Source organism: Ammospiza caudacuta, chromosome 1 (assembly GCF_027887145.1).
Source record: "Ammospiza caudacuta isolate bAmmCau1 chromosome 1, bAmmCau1.pri, whole genome shotgun sequence".
NCBI classification, from domain to species: domain Eukaryota; kingdom Metazoa; phylum Chordata; class Aves; order Passeriformes; family Passerellidae; genus Ammospiza; species Ammospiza caudacuta.
In genome coordinates, this window is record NC_080593.1 from 66,598,802 (window position 1) to 66,624,604 (window position 25,803).

General features: G+C 41.6%; 1 protein-coding gene across 6 annotated transcripts in view; it reads right to left on the bottom strand.

The window, feature by feature from the left end:
* The window catches only part of PHACTR1 (phosphatase and actin regulator 1), a 298,201-nt gene that overhangs the window by 125,117 nt on the left and 147,281 nt on the right, over window positions 1–25,803 (bottom strand). Inside the window, exon 1 of one of the 6 annotated variants that reach the window (XM_058802651.1) lies at window positions 13,597–13,766. The exons of the other annotated variants lie outside the window; for them this stretch is intronic. The gene's annotated coding sequence lies outside the window, so the exon portion shown is untranslated. Of the gene's footprint in view, window positions 1–13,596; window positions 13,767–25,803 lie in introns of those variants that run through there. 6 annotated transcript variants of the gene reach the window in all.

Here is a 25,803-nt window from a genome sequence, read left to right on the forward strand (position 1 = left end):
ATTTTTTCCTGTGCTTGTTTCAGCTTGCTAGTGATGGAAACTCTCTTCTTGAAGGAGCTAGTAATGATTCCATTTTCATGGTTGGATTTCTCTCTTAAACCAGCCTGTATTGCAAATTCTACTCAGCGGCAAAACACAAAGCAATCCAAGAAAAGGACTGAGTCCACAAAAGCCCATGGGTTTGTTGCTCACATTTTACTAAGTTTCTCTTAGTGGGTGATAATTTTCCTAATTGCCATGTGGACAGAGGAAGACACAGTTGCTCACATAGAAGAGCACCTTGGCTCTACCAGTCTTCACTAGGAATCAGGGAAGTTCTCCACCCTTTTAAAAATAAACCACTAGTGCTAAAGGCTAGCTGTTTATTTTGAGAAATCCCAGAAAAAATATTTGAATCCTTCTAAATTTCTTAGGGAATTTCTGATGGACTAAACAATTTCTGATCTTTTTCTTTTGACATTACTGGAAGTAGCCATATCCAATATTTTATTTTACTAGAAATGTGTGCTATAGAAGGCATATATTTATATTTTTCAGAAACTTGAGAGAGGTATGTCCTCTTTTTAAAAGTAATCCTACTCAGAAAATGGCATTGCAAACATTAAACTTCCTAAATACAATGATACCATCTCACCACTATCACCATAAAGATAAAAAATTGAGTTTTTAATTACTGCAATGGCTGAGAGAAGAAGAAAAAACCACCTTATTAAGAGCTAGAAAGTTCAAACCATTCCCCGTAAACTCTGCATTCCTTCCCTTAGGAAAAAGAGCTTCTGTTTGTGTTTAAAGAAGTTGATATGAAGTTGGCCAAGAGGAAAGGAGTAATTATACCAAATGGCACATTGATAATGAACCTAAATATGAGTTTTAAAACCTCCCTCAGTAACAGCCTAGCAAAAAAAAAAAAAAAGTTTCATATGTTCTCTGAAAGCAGACAATCTGTATCCATGATCAGGAATTTACAATAAGTACTAAACACTTTTGCTTTGAGTGCAGCAGTACTGCTGAGTGCAGCAGTACCTATGGTTATAATGAGAACTTTTTGTTTATTCAAATGACAGTTTAGTTTAGGCCCTTACAGTAGAGGCTTGAGTTTCAAAGATGAATACTCAAAGGGGACAAAAACATCCACAATTCCTTTAAGGTCATGAATAAAGCATGATAATTTGTTGGCTAAAACACACTGACTTTTTCTGTGTGTTTTTCATAGCTATGATTTCACTTTTTTCTACCATATTTTTTAGCATAAAGTTCTAGGGTGTCTCATGGTTGCTGAGCTCTGCAGGGTATTGCTCTTGCTCAATAGATTTATAGGAAAATCTCTGGTTCCTAAAAAGCTGCTGCTGCCTTGAAAAAAAAGGTGGTGCCCATCAAGTAATCAAATTGGTATATCTGCCTAAGAAATGTTACAGTCAAAGGAAGGACCTATGCATGTAGCTTCAAGCTCATGAATTATTCCAAATCCAGCACCCAGAAATAGCTCAAAAAATGAGAATAGGTTTAGATCAGAGCTAAGGAAAAAAATACTACAGGGAACCAAGAAAACACAATCACAGAAAAAGCTCTGAAATAAAGCTAGCAGAAAGAAATGAATGAAATCCTGATTGTAGCACAGTGAACAACAAAGGTCACAAGGAGTCAAATTACTTTACCCAAACCATCTAGTAACTGGCCAAAGCTGCTAAAGGGTCCCTTCCAGAATGCTAAAATTTACCTTAAAGAAATTGGCAGAGAAGACATTAGGGCATGGGGTGTGACTGAGTGCTTTCCACTGTATTGATGGGAATGATGCCTTTCTGTGGTGTTTGAGAGAGGAACCAGCGGCATGTTGTGAGGTGCAAATGGAAGCACAGCATTCATCAGCACACTGGGATGTGCTTATACAGAGTCACTTGGCCATGAAATTGGCAGCAAAGTTTATTTTCAACATCATGAAGGTAAGTGTGATAGGCATCTGCACAATAGTTCATTTCAGCCTAGAAGAAGGATGAAATTAATCCAAACCCTGACATTTCTTACAATTAAAACAAAGGGATCTCTTTTCACCTCTTCACTGATGGTACTGGACAAAGAAACAAACTGATGAAATCTCTTTTGCCTTCATGCTGAAAGTTTCCTTTCAAAATCATCAAGATTCTGCTACCAAGCAGATGATTAAAAAAAACCCCAAAACCCACCAAACCAAAACAACAAACCACAACAAGTACAACATAAGCCTTTCTGAGCAGTTCTTGGCAATATAAACTGTCTTTTTCTATATAACCTATGGGGAACAGGTTCTCAATTTTAAGTACTGTTCTCTTTTAGGAGAAGTATCTATATGACATCCTACAAGTATCACAAATCCCTGTCAAGTCAAATGTTATATGCTCTTCCAACTGAATTGGAGTATTTGCCCCACAAACCTAATGTTCAAAAATCTCTTTAGCTAAACAGCATTTTGTTTGAATTCACAAGTCAGAACTATCTCGAACCATGACATCTGGCTGAGCATACCAAGTTTTAGAAGGCTTATGGTGGTGTTCAGATTGAAAAATTTCTCAAGCATTTAGTTAAAGAGGGAGGAAACAAGAAACAAAACAGGTATGTGACTGCAGGTACTAACACACAAACATATAAAAATGGAACCCGGTCTACATGCCATAATAATGCAAAAATCTGAACTAAATTAATCATAGCAAGGGAAGAACACCATTTGCTTGGTAAGCACAGAGAACAGGTGCACTAGCTCAGAGCTGCTGAACTCTACAAGTAATGCCTATCTTCACATAGGTCTGTATTTTTAAAAAAAATAATTTATCTCACTGTGCCCAATGGCCAGAGAAAGCTGACAAAATTAAAAACAGATGAAAACAACCCCAAAGAAAAATCCCACCAAAGTGCCCTTCTTGAGCCTCTATGCAATGCTAGCAGATGTATTAATGAACTGATGCCTGTCTTGCTGTTTAGTGAACTGCCTGTTCTGCCAACTTGAGATGAATAAGAGAAAGAAGCATCAGTTCACTGGAACTACACGATCTCCCTATTTTCTTTTAGGCTCATGGATTCCTATGCTCAGCACGAGCACATTGAGTTCACAAGGAAAATGGCATTTGACTCAGATGACAAAAACACATAGAAAAGCAAATGCACATCAGTAACTAGAGTCAAATAATGCAGGGAAAATGCTGTCCTTATTTAAATGAGACACACAAGAAAGAAAGAAGGAAACATCTCCCTAGTTCTAGCTTGCTAATGCATGTGACTTAGGGGGTGGACTTTGAAGGAGAGGAAGCTACACAGCAGAGCCTCATGAGTCCCTCCTTTCTTTACCATTTGGGTATCATGTCTAATTTTCTTCAAACACTGCTAGAGGAGCTCAAGTTTGCCAGCTACAGAGAGCAGTCGGTCAGAAACTACCCTTCTCTATTCAAAAGCTGGAGCAGGAAGCACATTCTGTCTTAAGTGCCACAGCAGGTCAGTGGAAGACAACATCTCATTCTCATGACCATAAAACCACAGACAATTATTTTGGGGCTGTGAATATTAATGAAAGCTTTACTCATCTCACTCTTCTACTTCTCAACAGGATGCAATTCAGATTCAAATAGTCAAAGTTCTACACAAGCCTCCACACCTGGCTTTCCCTTCAGGGCGAACCCAAATTTCAAAACTATTCATCCAATAAAACCCATGTGCTAGCATAAGGAAAGCATCCTGTTTTGCTGGTGCATGGGAGGAGAGGGATGAGGTCTTTCAAACTCTGATTTCACTTCTGGTTCAAATAGTTTCCACCGTCTGCCCATCCCTCCGTCCATGCACCTACACCCACATGTCTGTGCACCTACACTGCTGACTGTTCATCTGTGCATCTGAATTTTTATCAGTGTTGACATTTTAAGCAGCTTGGAAAGTAAAATGGGAAAGATAAGATTCTATAAAGCACTACAGCAGCATGACACACATACCCTTTATATGAGTTCAATTTCAGATGATACAGAAGAAATAACATTTCTATTTATTTTATTTATTTACTTATTTTACTAGACTCAAGGTTGATAGAGTCACCATGTTAAAAATAACATTGGAGCTGCACACATACAGTTTCAGATAGCATCAGAAACGTCAAAGTAACTGCAGCCAATGCATGGGGTAAAGAGAGATAAAGATGATGCCATAATCCTTATGACATGGACTGCTGAGATTAGGAACCATGTCTACAGTCCGTAAGGATGTGAATATATGGATCATCAATACTTTGGAGAAACTTGTTAACACATAGACTATGGATGCAATAGACCGCAGTGACATTTCCAAGCCTGGCTCATTTGTCAGAATGTAGTTAATGAGTATTCTAATTATTTATCCTAAGATCTCGAATGCATTCAAGTCTGCTTACCAACATTTCCATCTGTTTATTCTTGAATCTGTACTAAAAGGCCAACAAACACCAAGATAACACTAATTGTGTTGCAGCTGAACACCCCGTAGCCTACAACTGAAGATAAAAAAATAGTTATCAAAATTTCTAACAGAACTTAGATGTGGCAGCAGCTCTCTGACCACAGAGAGAAACAGACAACTTTCCCAGGCAAGTTGTCTGTTGTTGTTGTTGTTTGTTTGGGGAAAAGCTGTGAGAAGATCAGAGAAAAGAATGAGAAACAATTCTTATCTTAACTGGCTGCACCTGGTATTGTGAACATGTGGAATGTGTTATGGAGATTTATTTACCAAAGGGTGGTTTCTTAATTAGCCAATGGTGATGGTGCTTTGATTGGAGGAATAATTAGGTCCACCTGTAGTGAACTAGGGTATAAAAGTCTTTTTGTTAATAAAAATGATCAGCCTTCTGTAAATGTCTTGAGAGTCTATGTAACTTCTTACCTGGCTGGGGACCCATTGTGCTGACACTTAGACTCCTGTTTCTTGCCATGACTTGATAGGCTCAGTATTTCCATCATTACACTTCTGTGCTTCCAGAAGATTTAAAATACCAGTAGTCTCTGGTTTTTTTTGAACAGATGATCAACTTCTCTTAGGAGGTGAAATAAAAATCATTCTCTGCTACCTAAATCTCCCAAGATAGATTAAACAATTGGATCCATTTTAATTTTATTCCCTGCACTTCTATTGCATGAAGCCATTAGACTAATGGCCTGAAAGATGTCATGCAAAAGATGACAGAGGGCAAGATCCCTCTCCTAAGTAGTGACAGGGGAGGGTGTCTACTGAACTGCAGCACTAAACCTGTCATCCTAGCCTTGGGCTGCACAGCTCAGGGCAGGAGGAAGGAAAGGGAAGATTTGAAGTACATCTTACATCCTTTTCAAAAAGACCCAATCAATACATATGCTGGGCTCTCCCTGCACACGAGGCTGTACATCCTAAATTGCAACCCTTGGGATTTGGAGATTCAGCAAGTCATGGACACTGAACACTTCTGGTTAGGGCAAAGAAATGGGCACAGTAATAACAAAGGAAGTTACACAAACCAAGGGTTTGGAGCCTGCAGGTCTCGCCCCAGTTTATGTCCTGACTAGCACACTCTAAATCATAAATATGCAGAAACCTGCCCTCCTCTTCTCCTTGGACATTTTGGACACAATTTTATTTTTGGGGAAGAGTGGGGAGTGTTGGGGAAAGCTGGGGACATGTTTGTCTTTTATTCCTGAGTCATATCTTCAGACCTTAAAAATTTCCACTGTTTATGCAGAGGAAATATGCAGAGGCTGTCAGTCAGGTCTGGCCATCTCCCATTTGTGGTTTCTCTCACTTGGGATGCAGAGCTTCCTTTCAGGGAGGAACACTGCTTGTCCATGAGAGCTCTTTCAACAGCACAGGTTAATGCTGGCTATGGGCACTGTGATTTGGGCATGTTTCAGGCAGGGTAGCCTGCACATTACCAAGTCAAAATGCTATGTCTAGTGGTTCCAAAGAAGCTGCAGCAGGTGATTTTATAGTGGCCGATTTTATCTTTGATTTAAATGACAGCAAGTGCTCATTGTTTCTCAGAGCAACAGAAATAACTCATCATTTGTATCTAAGAGTCTTATCCAAAGGCAAAGGCTCTGCTAGATTTGCCTTATCTTCAGTAAGCTCAACTCAAAGCCAGAAAAGTCAGTGAGAGATGACAGTGACATGATCAAACATTGTCTTATTCCTCTCCACCCAATCCTTTCTGAGACAAGGAGACTAAAAGCAACAGACCAGTGAAGATTCATGTCACTTCACAAAAGCAAAAAAACAGCAAGAGGACAGTTGTCCACCTCACAGGGATGGCAAAAACATCATTATTTTCTGAGAAGCGTGCAAATCAAAGTCACAAAGGAGAAACAGGGCCTCCAAGTGTGTCCCAACTTCACCCCTTTGCAGCTTTGCTGCATTCATTTAGATAATGGCAAAAATCACAGTACCCTCCAGTTTTTAAGAAAGCCCCTGAAACATGCAGACAAAGCTGGCTTAACCACTGCACACTCTGGTGCTGCCCTTCAGTTATACCAGTCCCCTGATGCTGGGGTTTGGCTAATGGAATTGGAATGGTGTGTGAGACCTGGTGTGATCCACTAAAGAGACTACAAATATATCCAATTAATCTTAGACATCCTGGCAGACTATTAGCAAGATGGTAATGCTGATACTTATACTGTGCTCTTGAAATTAGATTCTGGCTAATTGTGGGCTGAGTAAGGTGTCAACAACAGGAAGTCAAATTTGGTATTGTCTGATTACAAACAAGAAGATCTTAGAGGATACAAAGGAATAGCTATGCATTTACTAACAGTCACTGAAATAGATCAAGAAACAAAATCCTACAATACAAAAACTGATGTAGAAAGCCTACCTCCTCTGCTGAGGGAGCAGAGATGAATGAAAATGTCATAAATATAACAGTATACTCAAAGGATAGGTTTTGCTCATCAGTCAAGGAGCCCATAAATGAACTCTTCTGCTTTTAATGATATGATATGATATATAAAGAAAAGAAAAAAAAAAAACCAAAAAAGAGAAGAAAGGAAGGGACATCACATGGCAGACTATTGAGTCTTCTGATCTCTTCTCCCCATACCCAGTATTTCTCTGCTGTTTAGCTTTGACAGGCAGTGACAATATTAATGAATAAAATTTCAATAATGGTTGGAAAATGAAGTACTTCCATCTATCTAATTTTCTTCTAAAAAATTGCAAGTTTCAAAAAAGTAAGAAGTCAAATGAGCAAATCACCCTGTAAGAGAAACATCTTTAAGCAAGTAAGAGAATAAGAAAAGACAAAACACAGAAATAGAATCCAGCTGCCCACCTGGGCAGGGACCAAAGAATAGAATAGGACATAGCGGTGGTGGAAGTAAAAAAAGGCACAGAAAGCCAAACTTATTCAGCCAGGTTCATACTAGGTTTGAAGTGCATGCAACAAGAACATGCTCCTCCATGATCTATGCCACCATCCACATCTTGCCCCTTTTCTACAAATTGCTCCATACTTTACACATGGAAAATCTGTGGCCTTTTATGGTTTATCAAATAGTTCTGTATTACATTTCTGATGTATGTAACCTGATACAGAAGAATCAAAACCAGGCATATTAATTAGGATGGCAACAAATACTCTGAGCATATCATTACTGGTAAATACAGGAAAACCACTGTATTGCTCTCATCATACTTGATGGCATTTTAACTGCTTTTTTGAAATTCCCACAAGAAAATGATTTTTTTTGTGTGTGTGTTTGGTGTTGCCCCAATCTTTGCATTTAAGAAGCTTACATATACCAAGACTACAAACTTGGTTCTCAGACAGAAAGCAGGATGGTAAAATGCTATCTAAAGATGACAACTTAGAGCATTGGAAAGGGGAGAAAACAACAAAAGGAGACAAAACTGAAACAGACAAGCTATCTGCTCTCTAAAGACCCAAAGAATCGAGGTATCCTCTTATCCATGTCATTATGTCAGCAATGTGCAATAAAAATGAGGGGGTGCTGAGCCATCGTGACCAATTCCAGCATCTTTGTTGGTTTTGTTCCTATAAGTCCTCAAATCAATGACAAAGACATACAGAGTTCCCAGAAAAGGTGGCAAACGTTTCCCCCATAAGGATACAGAAGTTTTCACTGAAAAATAAAGAACTTAGTCATCTAGTTGCATAAGCTTGACCCAATCTTGTGTACACTTTTTCTCCTCATACTATCTAATTTACCAAAGTGAAGAACTTGCTTACTAACTATATTTTTCTTACAGTTTCTGTTAATAATGTAAATTATATTGCTATTTTGGACAAGACATCTTCCAGGACACTTCAAAGTAATCCTGGAGCTCTGCTGGGTGACAGCCCATGCAAACTTGGGCTGTGAATTTGCTATTGCCAGCACAGTGTCACCTGGAATGGTACACAACTGGCTTGTTTTGTGGCCAGCAGCTTTTGCTACAGGCAGTTTAACAGGATGAGAGTTAGTCACTACAGAGATGCATGTGAGCAGTTAATGACCTGCTCCAGGCTTCATGATATTTCTTCAGGTTTATTTTGGGACATAAATGTCACTTCCTCTCTTCCCCCATCTCTTTTCTTCAGCTGCAGACTAGCCAACTGAAAGAATTGCCAGTGTTTAAGGAAAATCTCACATCTCATGGGTCAGCCACTCGCATTTGCTAGTCTTGGCACATGTGTAAGCCAGGGGGACAGCCTCTTACAGCCTAAATGGAGCTTTTTGTTCCTCTTCTCTTCCTCCCCACTGTTCTCCCTGCTTGCAGGCCATGCCCATCTGCAGCAGCACTAACAGATCCCTGTTAGCCTCTGATTTCAGGTCAAACCCACAGGTTACTATGAGTTTTTGTTAGTCCCCAAAGTGAAAGACAAAGTGATGGGAGCAGAGCGCTGGGACTTTGCCCCCTCCACTCCTTAGTAAAGGAAAGCTAAAGGATCATGTGCTGGCAGCCATGGGCTTTTGCTCTCTGGAAGTTACCATGAGTAGGCATCACACCTTCCTCCTAGAAGGCACATTTATTCACATCCTGCCAAACACCCAGGGCTTGTATCTTCCAGAGCAGAAAGTAATGCTGGTGGAAACAAAGTGGGCCACCCAGCCCACCAGCAACCTGTTGGGATGTGGAGCATCTTTGCTTGATCCCATCAACTTTCTCTAGCATAGCATCATATTCACCCAAATCAAATACTACAGAGTTCAACTGTCAAAAATAAGCTGATTTGGTTCTGTGATCTGTTTGAAACATATTTCACTCAGCAATGAAGCCCATGCCTTTCCCTCTCTGCTTCTTTAGGGTAACTATCCCTCAGGGACTAAAGACACACACTGCATAATTGTATTAGCTGTCCAAACCTCAAACATGTTTTTCAGCTTCCCACGCTTCAAAACAGGACCAGGTACACTGTTTTTTTACCTACTTTTCTATTCTATGTAGTATAATTTTTTCACTCCAAAATATCTCATGATTTTTGACAGATACCACTGTAAAAGATTGCAATGCCTCATAGCAACATACTTTGCTCACTCTGCAGATGGTAATGGAAAAGCAGTTACTGTCTGAAATTATGTGAGAATTAGTGAAGTAAAACTTATTTCTATACATAGCTCTTGCATGGCTTACAGTTTGTCTAGAAGATAACTATTTAATTTAGTAATTACTTCTGTGGGAAGCAATACAATCACCTCAGAGACAATCTTTTAAGTGATGCTAAAGTAAATGTTCTAAAAGTTCCCAGTTAAAAGAAATAAGTCTTCAGTTCCAGGTGGGAATCACACATGCATACACACACACACACACATGCACAAGACCCCATACACAGCTCCCCCCTTTCTTTTTGGAAAAGATATTTATCTGGAAGCTCTAGAGGATGGGCAGCGTCAGAAAAACAAGTGTCAGAATTCCTATAGCAACAGTATCTCAGTCCACGCTGATTTTCATGCATATATAAGATCTTAGAATAATTTCTGCTTAAATAGCAAAACCATGAAGTATAGGAGCACATAATAAATAGACTGACTATCAGCTCTGAATGAAACCTTTTGGGCATGTTCATTCTTTGTATTATTTGTACTGCCACTACACTTGAACCTAAAGACCTAAAAACTTTGAGCCACACAGTTCTTGGAGTTAGGAATACAAATGGCAAGAGACAGTCCTGTCCTCCCTCTCCCCACTAAAGGACTCATAATCTATTTATAGACCAGCAGCAAGTGGAAGGAAATCCCACAATCTCCATTTCACAGACAAGGAGCTTGGGTACAGAGTGATATATGATGGACATGCTTGAAGCTGCCCAGAGATACTAGACAGAGAACCTTTGAGCTGAGAACCCTAATTTGTCAGTGATAAAAAACCACTTAGCTCTGTGAATTCCTTCTCTTCCAATGCACTCCTAAGTTAACTTTTTACAACTCAAGTTTTCTTGTCAGACCCTCTGCATAAAAATCAAAAGTATCCCACTTCATTTGTTCCACTCACTCTGTTAGGTCACCTCTGGGTGTCATTGAAGCCTTACAGTTCTTTCTAGCCATACAGAAGTAGAGATCTGTCTAAAGCACATTCTGGAGCCAGGCTCAGCATTCAGTAGGACACTGAGATTTGCAGTCAGTTTCCAGTATAAAATAAATAAAAACCAGCCAAGCCTCTTCCTTCACTTGTTTCTCTGACTACTGTGGTTCATCAGTCATGTCATCTGCTATGACCCAGCACTATCACAACCCTCACAGAGACCACCAAAATCAGCACACTGAGAAGTGCTCTATACATACCAGATGTTTAGCGTTACAGCATGCCTTGATCTCTTGCAGTTCTAGCTCCTTCTGCTCTACTAAGATTATCAGTCACTTCTCCATATTTACATTCAGAAAACACTTTCATTCCTCTTCATGATTTTGGAGCAACCCGTATACCATTCTTGTATGTTGTTTCTTTGGACTGTTGCAACTCTTCTCCATTCTGCTTCTCCCAACATCTCCCTCACAGCCCCTAGCATTCAGAGCTCAGCCCTATTACTCCTGTATTCCTGGAGGTGACTCACATCTCTCTTCACTTGACCTCCCTCTCAGTTCAGTCCACCATGTCTGATTGCCTCTCTGGCATCCTGTCCTGAATATTTCATTCTTCACTCATGTACAGTTTCACCACTCAATTTTCAACACAGTTTCTGTTATTCTACCACCCAACCTTTTGGTATTGGTGCTTTTATAGACCTCTCTTGTTGTTTTCTATTTTGCAACTAAATTAGCATTAAATATATCCATTCTTTTCAGTCCAATGGTTAAAGCATCTCCATTTTCATCCTATTACCGTAGGCTCCTGCTTATCTTTGAGCTCCTCACTTATTATTTTTTTACCTCATCAAAATGCTGCATCTACACCAATTCCTTTTACCCGTACTTCAGTGTGCCCATCTGCATTGTCAAATTTCTTCATCAACTTCTCTCCAAATTACATGACCTCCCTTCCAAGATATCATATGACTCAGTACCTGCTTCCATATTTTCCTTCAGTTTCATGGCTATCTCTTTTAGTATTCTCCTAGTCATGACCTTTCCTAGATTAGTTGATGGTATCTGAAGGATCTGCCTCAGTTTCAGCATAAATTTTCCTTCTAGAGTAGTAGAACAATGAAAATGTAGAGTAAGACAATGACTAGAATCCAGGACTCATAACTGGATTTGGAGGATATTTCAGCATTAAATAAATGTGTCCAACTGATCTGCCTATGCCATAGGGACTGAATACTGGTCTTTGTACATGGTTCCAACAAATACAATAGCTGCTCAGATCACAGGATCCACACAGGACATTTGGGTACACTAGAGCAGCTACAGACCTGCAAGACATTATATAAACTATACATAATTTGAATAGAAGGGTGGGGGTGCTCACATTGCAAAGTGCTGTACATTTCCCTTATAAAAGGTAGTAAGTGGTCCCCTTTCTAAGCGCTCTTTAGGCTGTGCAACTGTGAGGATTCATGGACATCTTGAGATCCTGACAGGTTTCTCTGTATCTGAGCTGGTCACAGATTTTTACCTGATCTGTCTGATATGATCATTGTGTAATTTCAGTTCATTATATCATCCTTTCCCTCCAAGCACCAAAAGATGCAGAACTGGTATTCACCAGAAAAAAAAAAAAATCCTGGCATTTTTCAATGCTGAAAGTGAGTGTCCCCAGGCAGCATAGCTGGGACTAGACTACAGTTTCTTTACTTTCTGAAAGAAACTCATAGATGTGCATGCTGTGGAAAGAAAAGATTAAGGCTGTACTGGTATTAGTTACTTTTTAAATTATGATCATTTGCATGACACAGAATGAAATCCTACCCCACAGAAAGAGGGGGCAAAACCAGACTGATGATGTGCCCTGGAAGCCTGCTGGCTGCGAGCCTCTCTGCTCTGTTCTTTGCCTCTCTAGGGTTACTGGATTATCTCCTGCCAAGAGCCATAGCCTGCCCTCGGAGTATGTAATGGTTTGAAGCTAAATAACCAAACACAGAGAAGGAAGAAAACCCCTAAAATACAAACCTATTAGTCTGCTAAGAGGTACAAGTAACTGGAGTTATACATTCATATGCATCCATGTGTACACGTGTGCCTTAAAAGGGAAGAAAGCATATTCTTTTCTTACTGTGCTAAGATTTCAAGTACACGGTTCCAAAAAAAACTCAGCAAAAGATGTTGATGCAATTGAGTTTTAGGTCAATTCAATTAAACTAGGAAAGCATAATTTTATAAATGGCTTCATTTGCTTTTAAGGATAAATAAATTACACTAGTAGTGTAAAGTAAATACTACTGCTTTGGCTGGACAAAGCCATTCCTTTAATATCTGTGGGGCTTGCTGTCAGTAGCAGCACATAAGAGGAAAGGAAACACTCAACAATTTACATAGCATTCATCAGATTCTTCCCTCAGCTGTAGTGGCATAAGCAGAAAGAGTGCTTAACCCACTGTGGGTTTCCAGGCTTCTCAGGCTATCTTCTCCCTATTCACCAAAAGCAATTCTGTTCAGCTTTAGCTGCTTTTTAATCAAAGAAATTATAATCACATTAGCAGGATGCTTATTCTGAAGAGACATTAGCAAATGCACGGTTACTTTGCTAAACTGCAGACCTGTGGTTGAAAAAGAACCACGAGTTCCCAAATAATATTTTGTTCTTTTGTATAGAGCAAATGAAAGCAGAATTGGTTAATTAAAATATTATGATTAATAATAATAATAATAATAATACTAACCTTAATGTCAAAAACTGAAAAATGGAGTGCCAACAACTACTAAGAACCTCAGCTCAGAAAATGCTAACAATTTCAAATTCACATTTATCATCAAAAAAAGTCTTTCCCTGACCTTCAGAAAATGAGATCTGTATACCACATCAGTTAATAGGGACCTAAGTCGAGTGCCTTCAGTCCTAAGTAACATGCAAATCCACACAGCAAAGCAAAGTAATACAACATTGAACAAGAATGTGGGGTAACATCTGTGAGGCTATTTTTTGCCTGAATGCTTGTATGCTGCTCCTAGTTCTCAGCTTCTCCTAATAGCTTACTTCGGCAAAATCCAGTGAATTTGTCATTGTTGCCTTCAAATATTTGCATTCCTAGAAACATAAAAAGCATATACTTACCTGTAGCAACACCTGTGATTGATTACACCGTCACTCCCTGAATACCCTCTAGAGGTTTTGCTCAGTCCCAAAAGGAGAGGGGGAAGGGATGAGAACAGTTGTCTGAAGAGCACTGTATTAATTCCAATAAAAATACAATTTCCCCCATGCATTTGACAGCACGATGAAAATCACACTAGCGGTATTCCTGATAAACCAGATCTTCCAGATACTCAGTTGAGTCAAGCAAACTCTATTGCAGCACAACAAGGAAAAAGTTGATGTATCAAGGCAAAAAAACCCCTGATCTAAAATTCATAGGAATGGGAACAAAACACAATCAATACAAACAGCAATTTCTATAGCAACTGGGGAGAAAAGGGAATGGGAAAATAGGAGAAGAGTTGGTGCCTTAACTGTTAGCACAAAGCTTCTGAGGCAAATGAAGGGACCCGTCCCTTTTGGCATCTCCCTGATCGAGAGGCTGAATCAATGCCCAGCGTATTGCTCCCGCGCCTCCTTTCCTCTTTCCCTGGGATCTGTGGAGGATCAAGCCGAGCATCCCAGGCTCCGACGGGAGCGCACACATGTCCGCGCACCCCCGAGCAAGCACAGGCGCTCCCTGCCTCGCTCCTACACCCACAGGATCTCGGCACTCACCGTCACGGGCTTCCTCCCCGCGACTGCAGTTGCTGCAAATGTGTTTGATCTCCTTGCCTATGTGATACTGTATCACAAACGAGACGTTGTTAGTGCTGCTGGTGGGCTCCTTCAGTGGCTTCATCCTCACTAAATAGAAAGCTTTCTTTTTAGGTTTCTCTCCACTCATGTCCGAAACCGAGCCCTGCCCGCAGCCAGCAGAAGGAAAAGCCAGCATCCCAGGCTGCCTGGCGTGCGTGCAATCCGCCATCCGCTCCCGCTCGCCTCGGTGTTTAGCTGCCACACACAACAGGGATGAAGGGGAGGGCTGGGGGAGAGGGGGAGGCGGGAGGAGAGCAGGCAGAAGCGCTGCCTGAGCCTTGCTGCCTGCCCTCCGCGACCCCTCTCCTTAACCAATCCCCCGGGCAGGGCTGGAGGATGCTCAGCGCGTTCCCGCTCCGAGCCTCTCCCTCAGCCGCGGGAGCCGGACACATGTGGCGGCACGGCGGAGCCTGGCACACCTTTGGCTACCTTGCCGCCTGCGGACACCCAGGAGGCAGAGCCTTTCCTGGCCTCCCGCTCCCGCTGCAAGCCCTTCTCCCACGCCCTCCCCCATTTCCGTGCGCCCCGGGCCGCGGCCCTGCGGGATGGCGGGCACAGCCCGGCCCTGCCAGCGCCGCCGTGCTCCGGCCTGGAGTGCACGGCAGCAGGGCCGGCAGCGCGGCCCGTCCCACGGAATTAACGATGTACACACAAAGAACTGTCCGGCAGCGGGCTGCAAACCTTCCTCCCCGGCTCTCCATCATCTCCGGCTGCGGCTCAAGGGGGCACAGGGGCACGCCGCTTCAGCTGCCCCAGCAAAACCAAACCCCACCCGCTATTCATTCCGATTTTTTTCCCCCTTTGCTTCTTATAAAAGCCAGATAAGGTGCTTGGTCCGGCTCGTGCAGGGCTTAAGAGGGCGGCCACGGACAATGGCTGGCACCGCCTGGTGACTTCGGCCCGAGAGCCCCTGCAGGGGCACTGCTCCTCAGCCGCCACGGCTGAGCCACACTGTGTGATTGCTTATCTAGGCAGTGAACTTCTTTGTCTCCCTTGCCTCCTGCCCATGGTTGCAGCTGCTCCAGAGAACAGCCTAATCATTCCAGGCTGCCTGCATTTCCAAAACTCCCCCTGCCTGAAAGGGATTATAATCCCTGGCCAGACACACCAATCTGCTGTCCAGCTGCCCCCAAAATGCTGTGTGTTTTCACGGCTTGGTAAACAACCCAAACTGCCCAACCTGCCGAAGCAGCAGCTCAGGACAGTGCCTGTGACATAGAGAATCAGAGGAGTGGGGGCAAAGATGCTTGCTTCTTGCAGGTTCTGGGAAGGAAAGCCTGAAGAAGAGATGATATCCTCAGCTATTCTGGCTGCTATTACAGGAATGTGAGTGCTGGTTCTTTAAATGTTCAGCAAGCTATCAGTTTGGCAGGCACTAAGCAGAGAGAGTGCAATTGGGGCAGATGAAATACAGCAAAGAATAACACCATTCTCCTTATTTTTAGCCAAAGCCCTCACTCACTGTTAGAAGAAATCCACTCATTCTGCAACTCTTTATCATTTCCACATATTGTTGCCCCATGTTTTACTGCAACATGAGGACAAAACAGCCTTGATACTCTTAAACTACACATGAAACAGTCAGTGAGACTTTTGCCTAAAGAAGACAGAGCAGAAACTTAATTCATTGCCATGGTTTTCAATTTTCTCAAGTTCATGCACACACACACACACACACACACACACACACAGAGGCACACAGAAGATGCATACAATGAAACTGCTGACCTACTTGCTCTGCATCATTCTGATGCAGGTCTGACTTCTCACCTGGCACTCCTGGGAGATGAAACCAAATGCAAGGCTTTACTTTTCTCAGCAGAGTTCACAAATCAGCCAAGGTGCTATCAGATCTCACAGAAATACAGACTGAAGCAGGCATTCAGCAGAATTATGCTGGTCACCAAGCCATACAAGCATCCTATACACTGGGATATGTATGTGGGTTTATGCTGAATAGAGTCGGTCACCTCAGGTGATGTATTGCCCCAAAGGACTTGATTTTGCATGTGTTGCTCATCTAAGATTCCTACCCGCTTCATATAAGTGGTAGGAGAACAGGGAATGCACAATTATTCAGGAATAAGCAGGTGAGTTCCCCAAATGTGTGTAAGTGTGTAGTTCCGCGTTAATGCACTGAAAAGCCATCCCTTTGAAGGAAGGCCTGATGCTCAGGTGCTGTTTGCTATGTTACACATTTGGAAAGTAAAGGCTGAGAAGAGTTTGATTCCCCCAGTAGTCAGACAGCAGTTCAGAGACTCGCAGTGGAATTCCCTCTAACTTATTCACTGCCTTTGAGAACACCTTCAGTTTGGTTGTGATTCAGAAAATAATTAGGTGAGTGGAAGACATGATCATAATTCACCTTCTGAACTTGCTTAGAGTTCACACTGTCACTCGTACTCAGTACTGCTGCATTATGGAAATGGGTCAGGAGAGAAAAGCACATTCAAATGCCAGCTTCCCTGAATCTGGGAAATATGAGTGTTAATGAAATGCAGGGTGAACTCAAAACTGGAATATCATATCTGTTGTCTCGGGGCAGTTTTGGGGTGTTGTGCCTCCCATGTCTTAAGAAAGAAAACTAGAGTCATACATTCAGCAGAGCTGGTCTTGTAAGGTAAATGGTCTTGCAGTTCAGGAACTGGGGAAGACTTAGAACATGAAAAACTGGGTCAAGTCATCAGTCTTTTGCAACCTCCCTCTAAGACCTCAGAGAATTTATTTACAACCTCTTGATATCTCAGCTCCTTGCCTAAAGAATAGTGATGTTGATGTTTCTGGTTTTCAGACAAATTTTATGAAATCATAATCTAAGGTTCTCTGAAGGTGTTTGTATATCACAGAGGGAATATCAACAGACTTTTCAAATTTACTGAGAGAGAGAGGTTTACTGTTTATAGCAAAATGAGAGGGGGAACAGGAAAAACATTTTGCATCAGGCTTAGCCCAAACAATTCACTCACTCCAGAATTTTTTTTTGTTTCACTTGATTTTATTTCGACAGTATTTATCCCTCCTCTTGCTACTCATTTGATTCTAAAGCTATAAAATTCAACTAGGATCTGAAAATAGACTTCATAACTAAACACTGCCTTTTTACTGACTCTGATATTATCTCCCCAACCCAAAAAACTTTTAGAGAGAGACAGAAGCAACTTCTTTCTCAGGCAGAGACTAAAAGACTATCACCTACCTTCTAGTTCAGCCTCACATGCGCTCCATTCTGTGAAAGAACCAGCAAATACTACCAGAGCGGACTGAGTTTTACAAGCAGATCCCGGGAGACTGCAGAAGCCCAGCTGCTCTGACATGTTTGTGGACAACTGGGAATTAAATAACTGGTGAATAAGAGCCCCAAATTATCATGGAGAAAGCCCAGTAAATTTTTGCTTCCAGGTGCTATGTATTTTGAATGCAAACAAGCCCTGAAGATATCTGCTACTATGTCTCCTGTAACATGCTCTTTGCTATAACATGCAAATTGCCTTCATTCCTAAGAGCTGCCTTACAGAGAATCTGAATTTGCCACAGCTCATAAAACAAAAATAAGTTTAATTATGATCTCTTTAATTACGGTGAAAGCTGCCGCTGCTAATCAGTTCCAGGACAAATAATGTAAAATGAATGTACTACAGTAGTCCTGCAGAAAAAGACTTGCTTTGCCTTTGTAAAGATAAGTGAAAAAGGTCTAATAACTCTTTCACTGCCTCAGTACACAGCTACAAACCTTGGCATAATTTGATTGCACAGTGGACAACAAAAATCAATGAACAGGATGTCAGATAATTCGTTATTTGACAGTGAACCAACAAACTTGCATCCTATTCCCAGGCCACATTTGCTTCTTCTATAAGCTTGAGAAACCACTTGAACCTTCAGTTCTTTCACCCCTTCAGCCTTTGCCATTAAGGAGAATGCCAGTTCCATTGTCCATAAAGAAGAAATGGAAGCAGCATCCCCTTTAAACAGATGACTGACTGATGACTTACCTGCACAAAACCTCTGAAGCTTGACACTGTCATGCCTTTATTTTTCCCCATTTCACCATGTCTTCCCATGTCAGAGATCACTTGGCTAAGAGTCTTTTTTGGGACACTGTGTCCTCAAAGAGCAGGCAAGTTTTCAGCTGCATTTTCCACTCTACAGAGAAGAATATTCCTTCTCACTTCTTTCTCTAAGCTGTGGCACTGTGCAAAATGCCAGTCAGGACATCCCTGAAATGTGCCTTACAGCCCTCAGCTGAACAACAGGGAGGTTTCTGTGTGGGCTGGACAGGCTCTTTCTTCCAGCACAAATAGGTGCACAAAAGAAACTGTGTGGAAGCCTCTAATCCTTGTTTCTTCAGTACAAATGTTGTCTTGGAGATCTGCAGTGTTCCTCTGAACAAGCCATGGCACTGCTCTTATAAAAATGCTAGATAAATGCAAGTCTAACAAGGCAGCACCACTTCTTCTCAGCAGTTTAGTCTTTCTAACCAAAACACTATGATTCATGTTTTACAGTCTATTTAGGCAGTGATGTTTTCACAGGGATGCCCCGGTACTTGGCAATTTTTTATAAATATTTTACTTTCCTTCTTATTTCCTCTGCTCATGGTAATAAACATCCCAGTGAGAATAAAAAAGAGATAAAAGATAAATAAATTAACTACCAGCTGCTCTGGTGATTAATGCACACATCAATGTTGTGCTACACATAGTGGTACAAACTGATCAGCTTGGAGTAAAGAGGGAAATAAGTACAATTTGATCACTGACTACAACACAGGAATCAGCCCCTAGCACAGTACTTCCTTTGGTAACATCTTCAATTTACTATCAAAAAAATGCCCTCAAAACCACCTCAGGATGGCTGACATTTTTCAAAGGAGTTTGTCGCCAGGTGGAGAATTTTTCTCATTGCAGTGCACAATTCAAACCTGGCTATCCAAATATTTTCTGTTTGCCAGGCAATTACTGCAGCTGGAGGACTCTGGTCCATGGCAGGGGCTCCAGGGTGCTAGGCTGACAGTATTTCTGCTTACTACGTGGCACATCAGCAAAAATGGGAGGGCAAGGAGGAGGGAGAATCAGCCTGAGACTCCAGCAGGCCAAAATAGAATATGACCTTTTTAGTTTTGCAGCTGTAAACACATTCTTAAGCAACAATCCCAGTTACTCCTGGCAGTCTTTGGCCCAAGAGAGACAAAGACTGCCATCACCCAGGTGATGCGTGCTGCACAAACAAGTGCAAACTGAAGGAAGAAGAAAGGAAAGAAAACGCCCCTTCCTGGATTTTCAACATTCAGCAATAGTGCTGAAGCATTACACATCTCATTCTTGCTCTACCTGCAGGGCTCTCCACATCCTGTGCATATGCTTTGCCATGATGGAGTCCTCTCCTTATTTAGGAGAAGCCCTGCTTTATTTCTATGTGATGCCATATGGTGTGAAGAAAGTGAACAGAAAAGGTTACACGTAAAAACCACATAAGCTCAGAAACACCTGTTTGCTGCAAAAGTGAAGAACTACTGATGGCAAAGGCCTTCTAAGGATAAAAAGGAAGATGGCATCCTATCTAGCAGGACAGATGGAAAGTTGCTGAGCTGCCATTTGAATGCCCAAACACCTATGTGCAATTAATGTCTAAAGGTCTGATAAAGCTAAGGGTAAACATCAGCAATGAACCAGTGTGGGGTGTGACGTTCTAAAACAGCTGAGCAAGCAAACATTAGCATTAGATGATGCTGAAAGGAAGACAATCTTTATGCTGAAATCCTGCTGCAAGTCCTAGCACCAGAGCCATTAGTCACTACAGTCCTAACGAGGTCATTACCTCCCATCTCAGAAAATCCACTCTCAGTTTTCGTATCTAAATTTGATGTGGCATGCCCTGAAGTTTTATGATCGATTTGGAGCACTTTGCATATCCTGCATAGCTTTCAGAGGAATGGAAGCCTTTTTTGCCTTGACAACACAAAAAGGATAGAGCAGAGGCATGAATCGGGACTTGGTAGCACCCCTGCATGATCTAAACTGAGCATTTAGCCGCCATCTTAAAGTTAACAAAAAGTAGTTCCAAAAACCTCACTGCAATTACAAGTTTGAAACCAAGGAGGAATCTGAATTAAGTCCTGCGTGGCCAATTTAATAATTCCATTTAGGAAGGATCATACTTAGCGTTGATGTGAGCATACAGACAGCAGTCTGACACTGGTAATTGCTTTGCCCCATGTGTTTGGAACTGTGGGAATAGATTCTAATAGTAAGATTCACTACAAAATATGGGCCTGACCCAGTGCTTATTCAAGTTAATTGGAATTTTTCCATGACATTAACTGCACACTTTAACATATACCAAAATGCAACAGCACCGGTGACTTGAAGACCCATATCATTGCAGCAGCCTCCTAGCTAGTTACTCCCTGCTTGACACTGAGAGAATAAAGTATGATATACCATGGATTTTCACACACCACACCACCCCAAAATACCTTTTTCTTTCTGTGCATAAATTAAGGAACAGCTCTCCACCCTCTGCTTTCCTTCCATCAAACCCAGAGCTGTCTTACATATACACGCAGAAAAATATTTTTAAAAACCTCACAAAACTAAACCCACAGTCAGGTATCAGACTGCATCTATAATTCCTCACAAGGTTCTGCTCCCCCACAGCCTGCTAAAAAAAGCGCAGCAGGGGGAGAAGTCAGTGCGCCTGTGTGTACCTGTGTGTCTAGCAAGCCCCTGGGGGAAAAAATCTGAATATGACTTATTCTTGTCACAATTGCTCCTAGACAGCAAAAAGGGAGGGGAAGGTCCAGAGGAGGAGTCCAAGCCTCTAGAATAAATAAAGTCAAGCACTGGTCATCTCTGCCTGACAAACTGGCAGTACTGCTCCCACATTATGGGTTAGTTTTATACTGCTTCCTACGGATATGGAAAACCAGGCACTTATGGTTTTGTTGGCTCCAAGTAAAACTACATGTTTGAAAAGTAAAGCAAAGAAGGCAATATGAGGGTTTTAGAGCTGTGCATTACAATTGTTTCATAAGAAGAACCTTAATTTGGACAAAATCAAGTGTTTCAGTTAAAGTAACAAGGAAAATACAGCAGAAGCCCTGGATTTACAACATGCAATAGAGAAACTTGAAACTTTGTGGAACCTAGCAAAGTTCTGCTGAGATAAACCTATGACTTGGAACAGCCTTTTCTGGACACTTTTGGAAGCAAAGAAAACTCAGTAAAGTAGGTTACAGTCATCATCTTCCAGGATGCCACTACAGTTTTCTCCATGTTTTCTCAAGAATTATGTCTCAAGACAAGAATAAAAGAAACTATACTGAGAAAAAAAAAAAATCTGCTTTTCATTCCAGTACCTGGAAATCCTGGGTGATCAACTTCAGACACCTGAGAAAACATCAGTCTTTCTAGAACTACCACTTTGGATATCCTGAATCTCTATCCCTTTGAGAGTGTGTGGGACAGACATGAACATCACAAAATCACACAAGTCTAGGACTTCCTGTCACAACCCCTCAAGGACTGAGCCATACACAGTGCTCTGTCTGCCCTGGCTCCAGAAAGGTCTGAGTCATCTGGCTTTAAGGAAAGTGTAAGAAAATAGGTCAAACTGAACTTCCCATCACAGGCAATTGCAGCAAAGTCAATCAGCTTGCAAAAGCATTGCTCTCAGCACAAACTGCCCTCATATTTCTGTCTACATAACTAATTAAATTAATTCCTGATCATATCAAATAGCATGACTTCCCCAAGAATGTACAGACTAACACTCCCTGCTGATAATCTTTACTTATAAAAGTTGCTTCTCAGGTAAAGCTATGGAGAAGGATCACACTGCAGGAATCTTTGTTGAAGTAATACATCCAAAATATGAGCGTGGCTTGAAATTGGTAGACAGACCAAAAGATTTATTTCCAAGCAATAAAATAGATAGTTATTATCTCAGAAACTCTCTATTGGCTACTGAGATCACCAGCCTAGAGCAGACAAAGTTACAATCAGCACATAATAGAGATGACTGGATTTTTTGCCTTTATAAATGACTCATATTAAGTCTGTTGCTTGCAGTTCAGAACAGTTTACTTGAAGGTCAGGGATATGACTGTGCATGAAGCACATTCATTTAGGGAACACTTTCACACACAAAAGGAAACAGCAAATGAAGAAGGATACATTTGACAGACTTGGCCCCAAAGAGCTCATTTGCAGTAACACAGTTACAGACCCTTGACCAAAGTTTCCAGGTCAATGGCCTGGGACTTGCCATATCTTCTGTGTGCCACTGGGGCAGCCACACAAAACTAAAAGGCTTTCATTTCAGTTTTTCATCTCACTATGGTTGCTGTGATTTCCAGAACCAGTGTGTTTAAAGCAATCTGAGAAAGTCACAAAGTGCAAAAGCTTTGGAGGCTGGAGACATGGGAAAAGCCACACAGCAAGTCCAGTAAAGTCAAACTCTGACCAAGTTCAGACAGAGGATGTGAGGCTGAGCTGTGAGAACAAGCTAAAGGTTCATGAGGTCTACAGAAGTACAAATGAACAGGCAAGCAGGCAGAATCAAGTGGGAACATGAGATGAGGGGAAGCAACATTCAGCCATAACAGAAAGAAGATAAAGGGAAGGAGTGGAAAAAGAGAGAAGATCAGGAAAGCTATGAACTCCTCCCTAAACTTCCAGGGTGCCTTTGAAACAACAGACCCTCCCAACCTTCAAAGGCTTCTCCCAGCGCTGAAAAACACTTTGCAATAACACATGAACAGTGCAGGAACCAAGAGTACTGAGGCAGCTGCAAAGGCTGATTTAGGTACAAACGCTGGCAAAGCTGTAGGGGGAAGCTTTCATAAGCATCTGCCTCCACTGGGCCTGACAGCAGCACACACTGTCAATCACCTCACCTCAATAAGTGCTCACAGTTTTCTCAAATTAGAAATTAAGTCAACACAAATCCCTAGGAATAGCACACAGTTTCTATACATATCACCCAGTGAGTTAGCAGCGCTGAAGTGAAGCAAGAAGCTTCTGACATTATCCATGTGCATCTTTTTCAGTCTTTCCTCCTTCAGCACAAACATGGGGTCCTCCGACTGGTACAGAAATCTGCATGAGGAACTTTTTATTTTCTCCAAAAAGAAGCAGAAAAAAAAAGTTCTTACTCTCCTCTTTCCAGCCCCTGGTTACTATGGGCCAGTCATTTTTCATCATCAGGCCCCTATCCCTCAATCACTGCTTGTACTTTCACTGTGGACTGGTGTGAAGCACAAGCACAGAGGGAGAAATTTGGCTTTGCATCAGTCCCATGTCATCATTCTCCTAGTGTTCCCAGAGTTTAACACAACCAGGCTTTACAACACCAACAGACAGTACACGCACCATCAACAGGTCTTACTGACAAAAAGCCATATTAAGCGTTTTTTACCTCTTTAAAGCCTTGAATAGCAGTCAACACAAAGAAGCTGCAGTGTGCTGAAGGATCTTAAGAAATAGCTATATAATCAGTTTTTGCTGAAATCCTGGAACATATTTTAATGTGAATCTTGCCAAGCTCTTTAATGTCTGCCCATTGGTTAAGCCTCAACATCCAGGCTAGATTTTAGTAATTTCTTAGGGGCTTTTATAAAAGCAGGAAATATTAACTGCTAAAATCTAATCCAGCTTTTTCCATGATGCATTGCCATAACATATAACAACACACCTGTAGTACTTTTAACAATCTTAGCCATCATGTACATAAATTATTCACTAGAAATAAAAACTTACTCCTAATATATGCTAATTTTTGGAGGTTTTATAGAGTTAACTGCTTCACCTGTGTGATCCATGATGTCTATCTGTCAAAACCTTAGTCTCCAGAGAACATCGCAGCACAAAGGGCAGGATTTCGCTTTCCCAGAGGTTTAAACCAGAGAAGAACGTGACAGAAGGCTGAACTAGAAGGACTGCAGTACAATACACGTTTCATTCACAGTGGAGTGAATGCAGCAAAATAGTGGTAAAACCCACTGCAGATCTTTTTTATTACTTTGTATTACAAAAATTCCAAGGGGCCCCAGCAGAGCTTAGGACTGCAGTATACAATGTACTCTGACATTTTAACAGACTTTTTGTCCTAATGATCTTCAAGTTTCCTCTAGAGCAGTCATCCTCTGGGCTTAAAGCATCCTGGCTTCAAGACTTTCTTGATTCAAGACTTTGGGAAAGCTCTAACTGCATCATGAGGCCAAAAGCAGATGGAAATTTTCAATCACTTTATGGGTTATTGCTGGAAATACATCACCAAAATGTATACTAAGAGGTCAAACACATCTATGTTCCTTGCATCACCATGAACAACTAAGAACTTAGTGTTCATAGGCAGTACTTGAAGAGCATGCTGAGAAAAGATTCACAAGAGAACAGTTTGCATACTTGTGATGCAAGAATGCAAACTTAAGCACATGTTTCTGCAAAAAAAAAATAAAATTTTCCCTTCTCACAACAGTTTAAAGTTTAAAGGTGAGACTACTAATTACTTACAGCCAAGCATAAGACCAAGGTGCCCAGGAAGGTTGTCTATCTCTGTTGGTGCTCAAGGCTGGAAGGGGTTAAGTCCCCAGGCAATCTGATCTAATTAGATCTGCTTTGAGCTCTGGATGTCCCATCCAACTGAAATTATTCTATGATTCTAAAACATTCAATCAATAGTATCTTCCTCTGACTTGTACACCTTTGAGGTAACAACCAAAGGCAGTCTCAGTGGTGTGTGAGTGCACTTCTGCACACTGCAACTGCAAGTTCCAAGCTTTCTTGTCAGGGTAACAGTTTTCAGCCCCTCAGACAAGATATTTGAGCGGGACGTGACCATGCCACAGCCCTTTGGTAAGAAGCTGGTAAGTTGTGCTCATGGGAATATACACAGCTTTTCAGTTTTCTCCAGAGAAGCCATTTGGCCTTCTTCCTCAGGGAACCTGCAGCTTTCCTTCTTGAGAGATCTAATGCACTATAAGCTGCAAATAAGCTTTCCATACCAAGGCACTATTTCCCTGCTTCCGCCCCCCCCAGCCATATTTTGTCATTTTTCTAGATGTTTTGAGAAATCCAGAATTATGCGTATTTTGTAATTTTGCCTTGTAATCTTTGTGATAAAGGTTCCTCCACCACTTCCTAGCCACCTCCTTTTAAGGACTGCCACCTCCACAAGCTGGTTGCCAGAAAACAGCTATCTTGGGAAATGCAATGTGTTAAATGACAAAGGACTGCTCTGCCTGCCCGAGGCATCATTCTTTTGATGTCTGCACAGAAACATGCTGAGGGGGAAATGAAAAGGCTACCAGCCCTGACAATGTAGGGCACTGGCTGCAGCTGCACATGGGAGAGGAACAGGAATTCTATGAGGGCAATCTGGCCTTCAAGTGGAAATGCAGGGACTGTTAAAAGGGAACAAGTGCATGCTTTGCTCTTTCTCTTGTTCTTCTGACCAAAGTAGAAGAGAGGCAAGGTGAGAAAACAA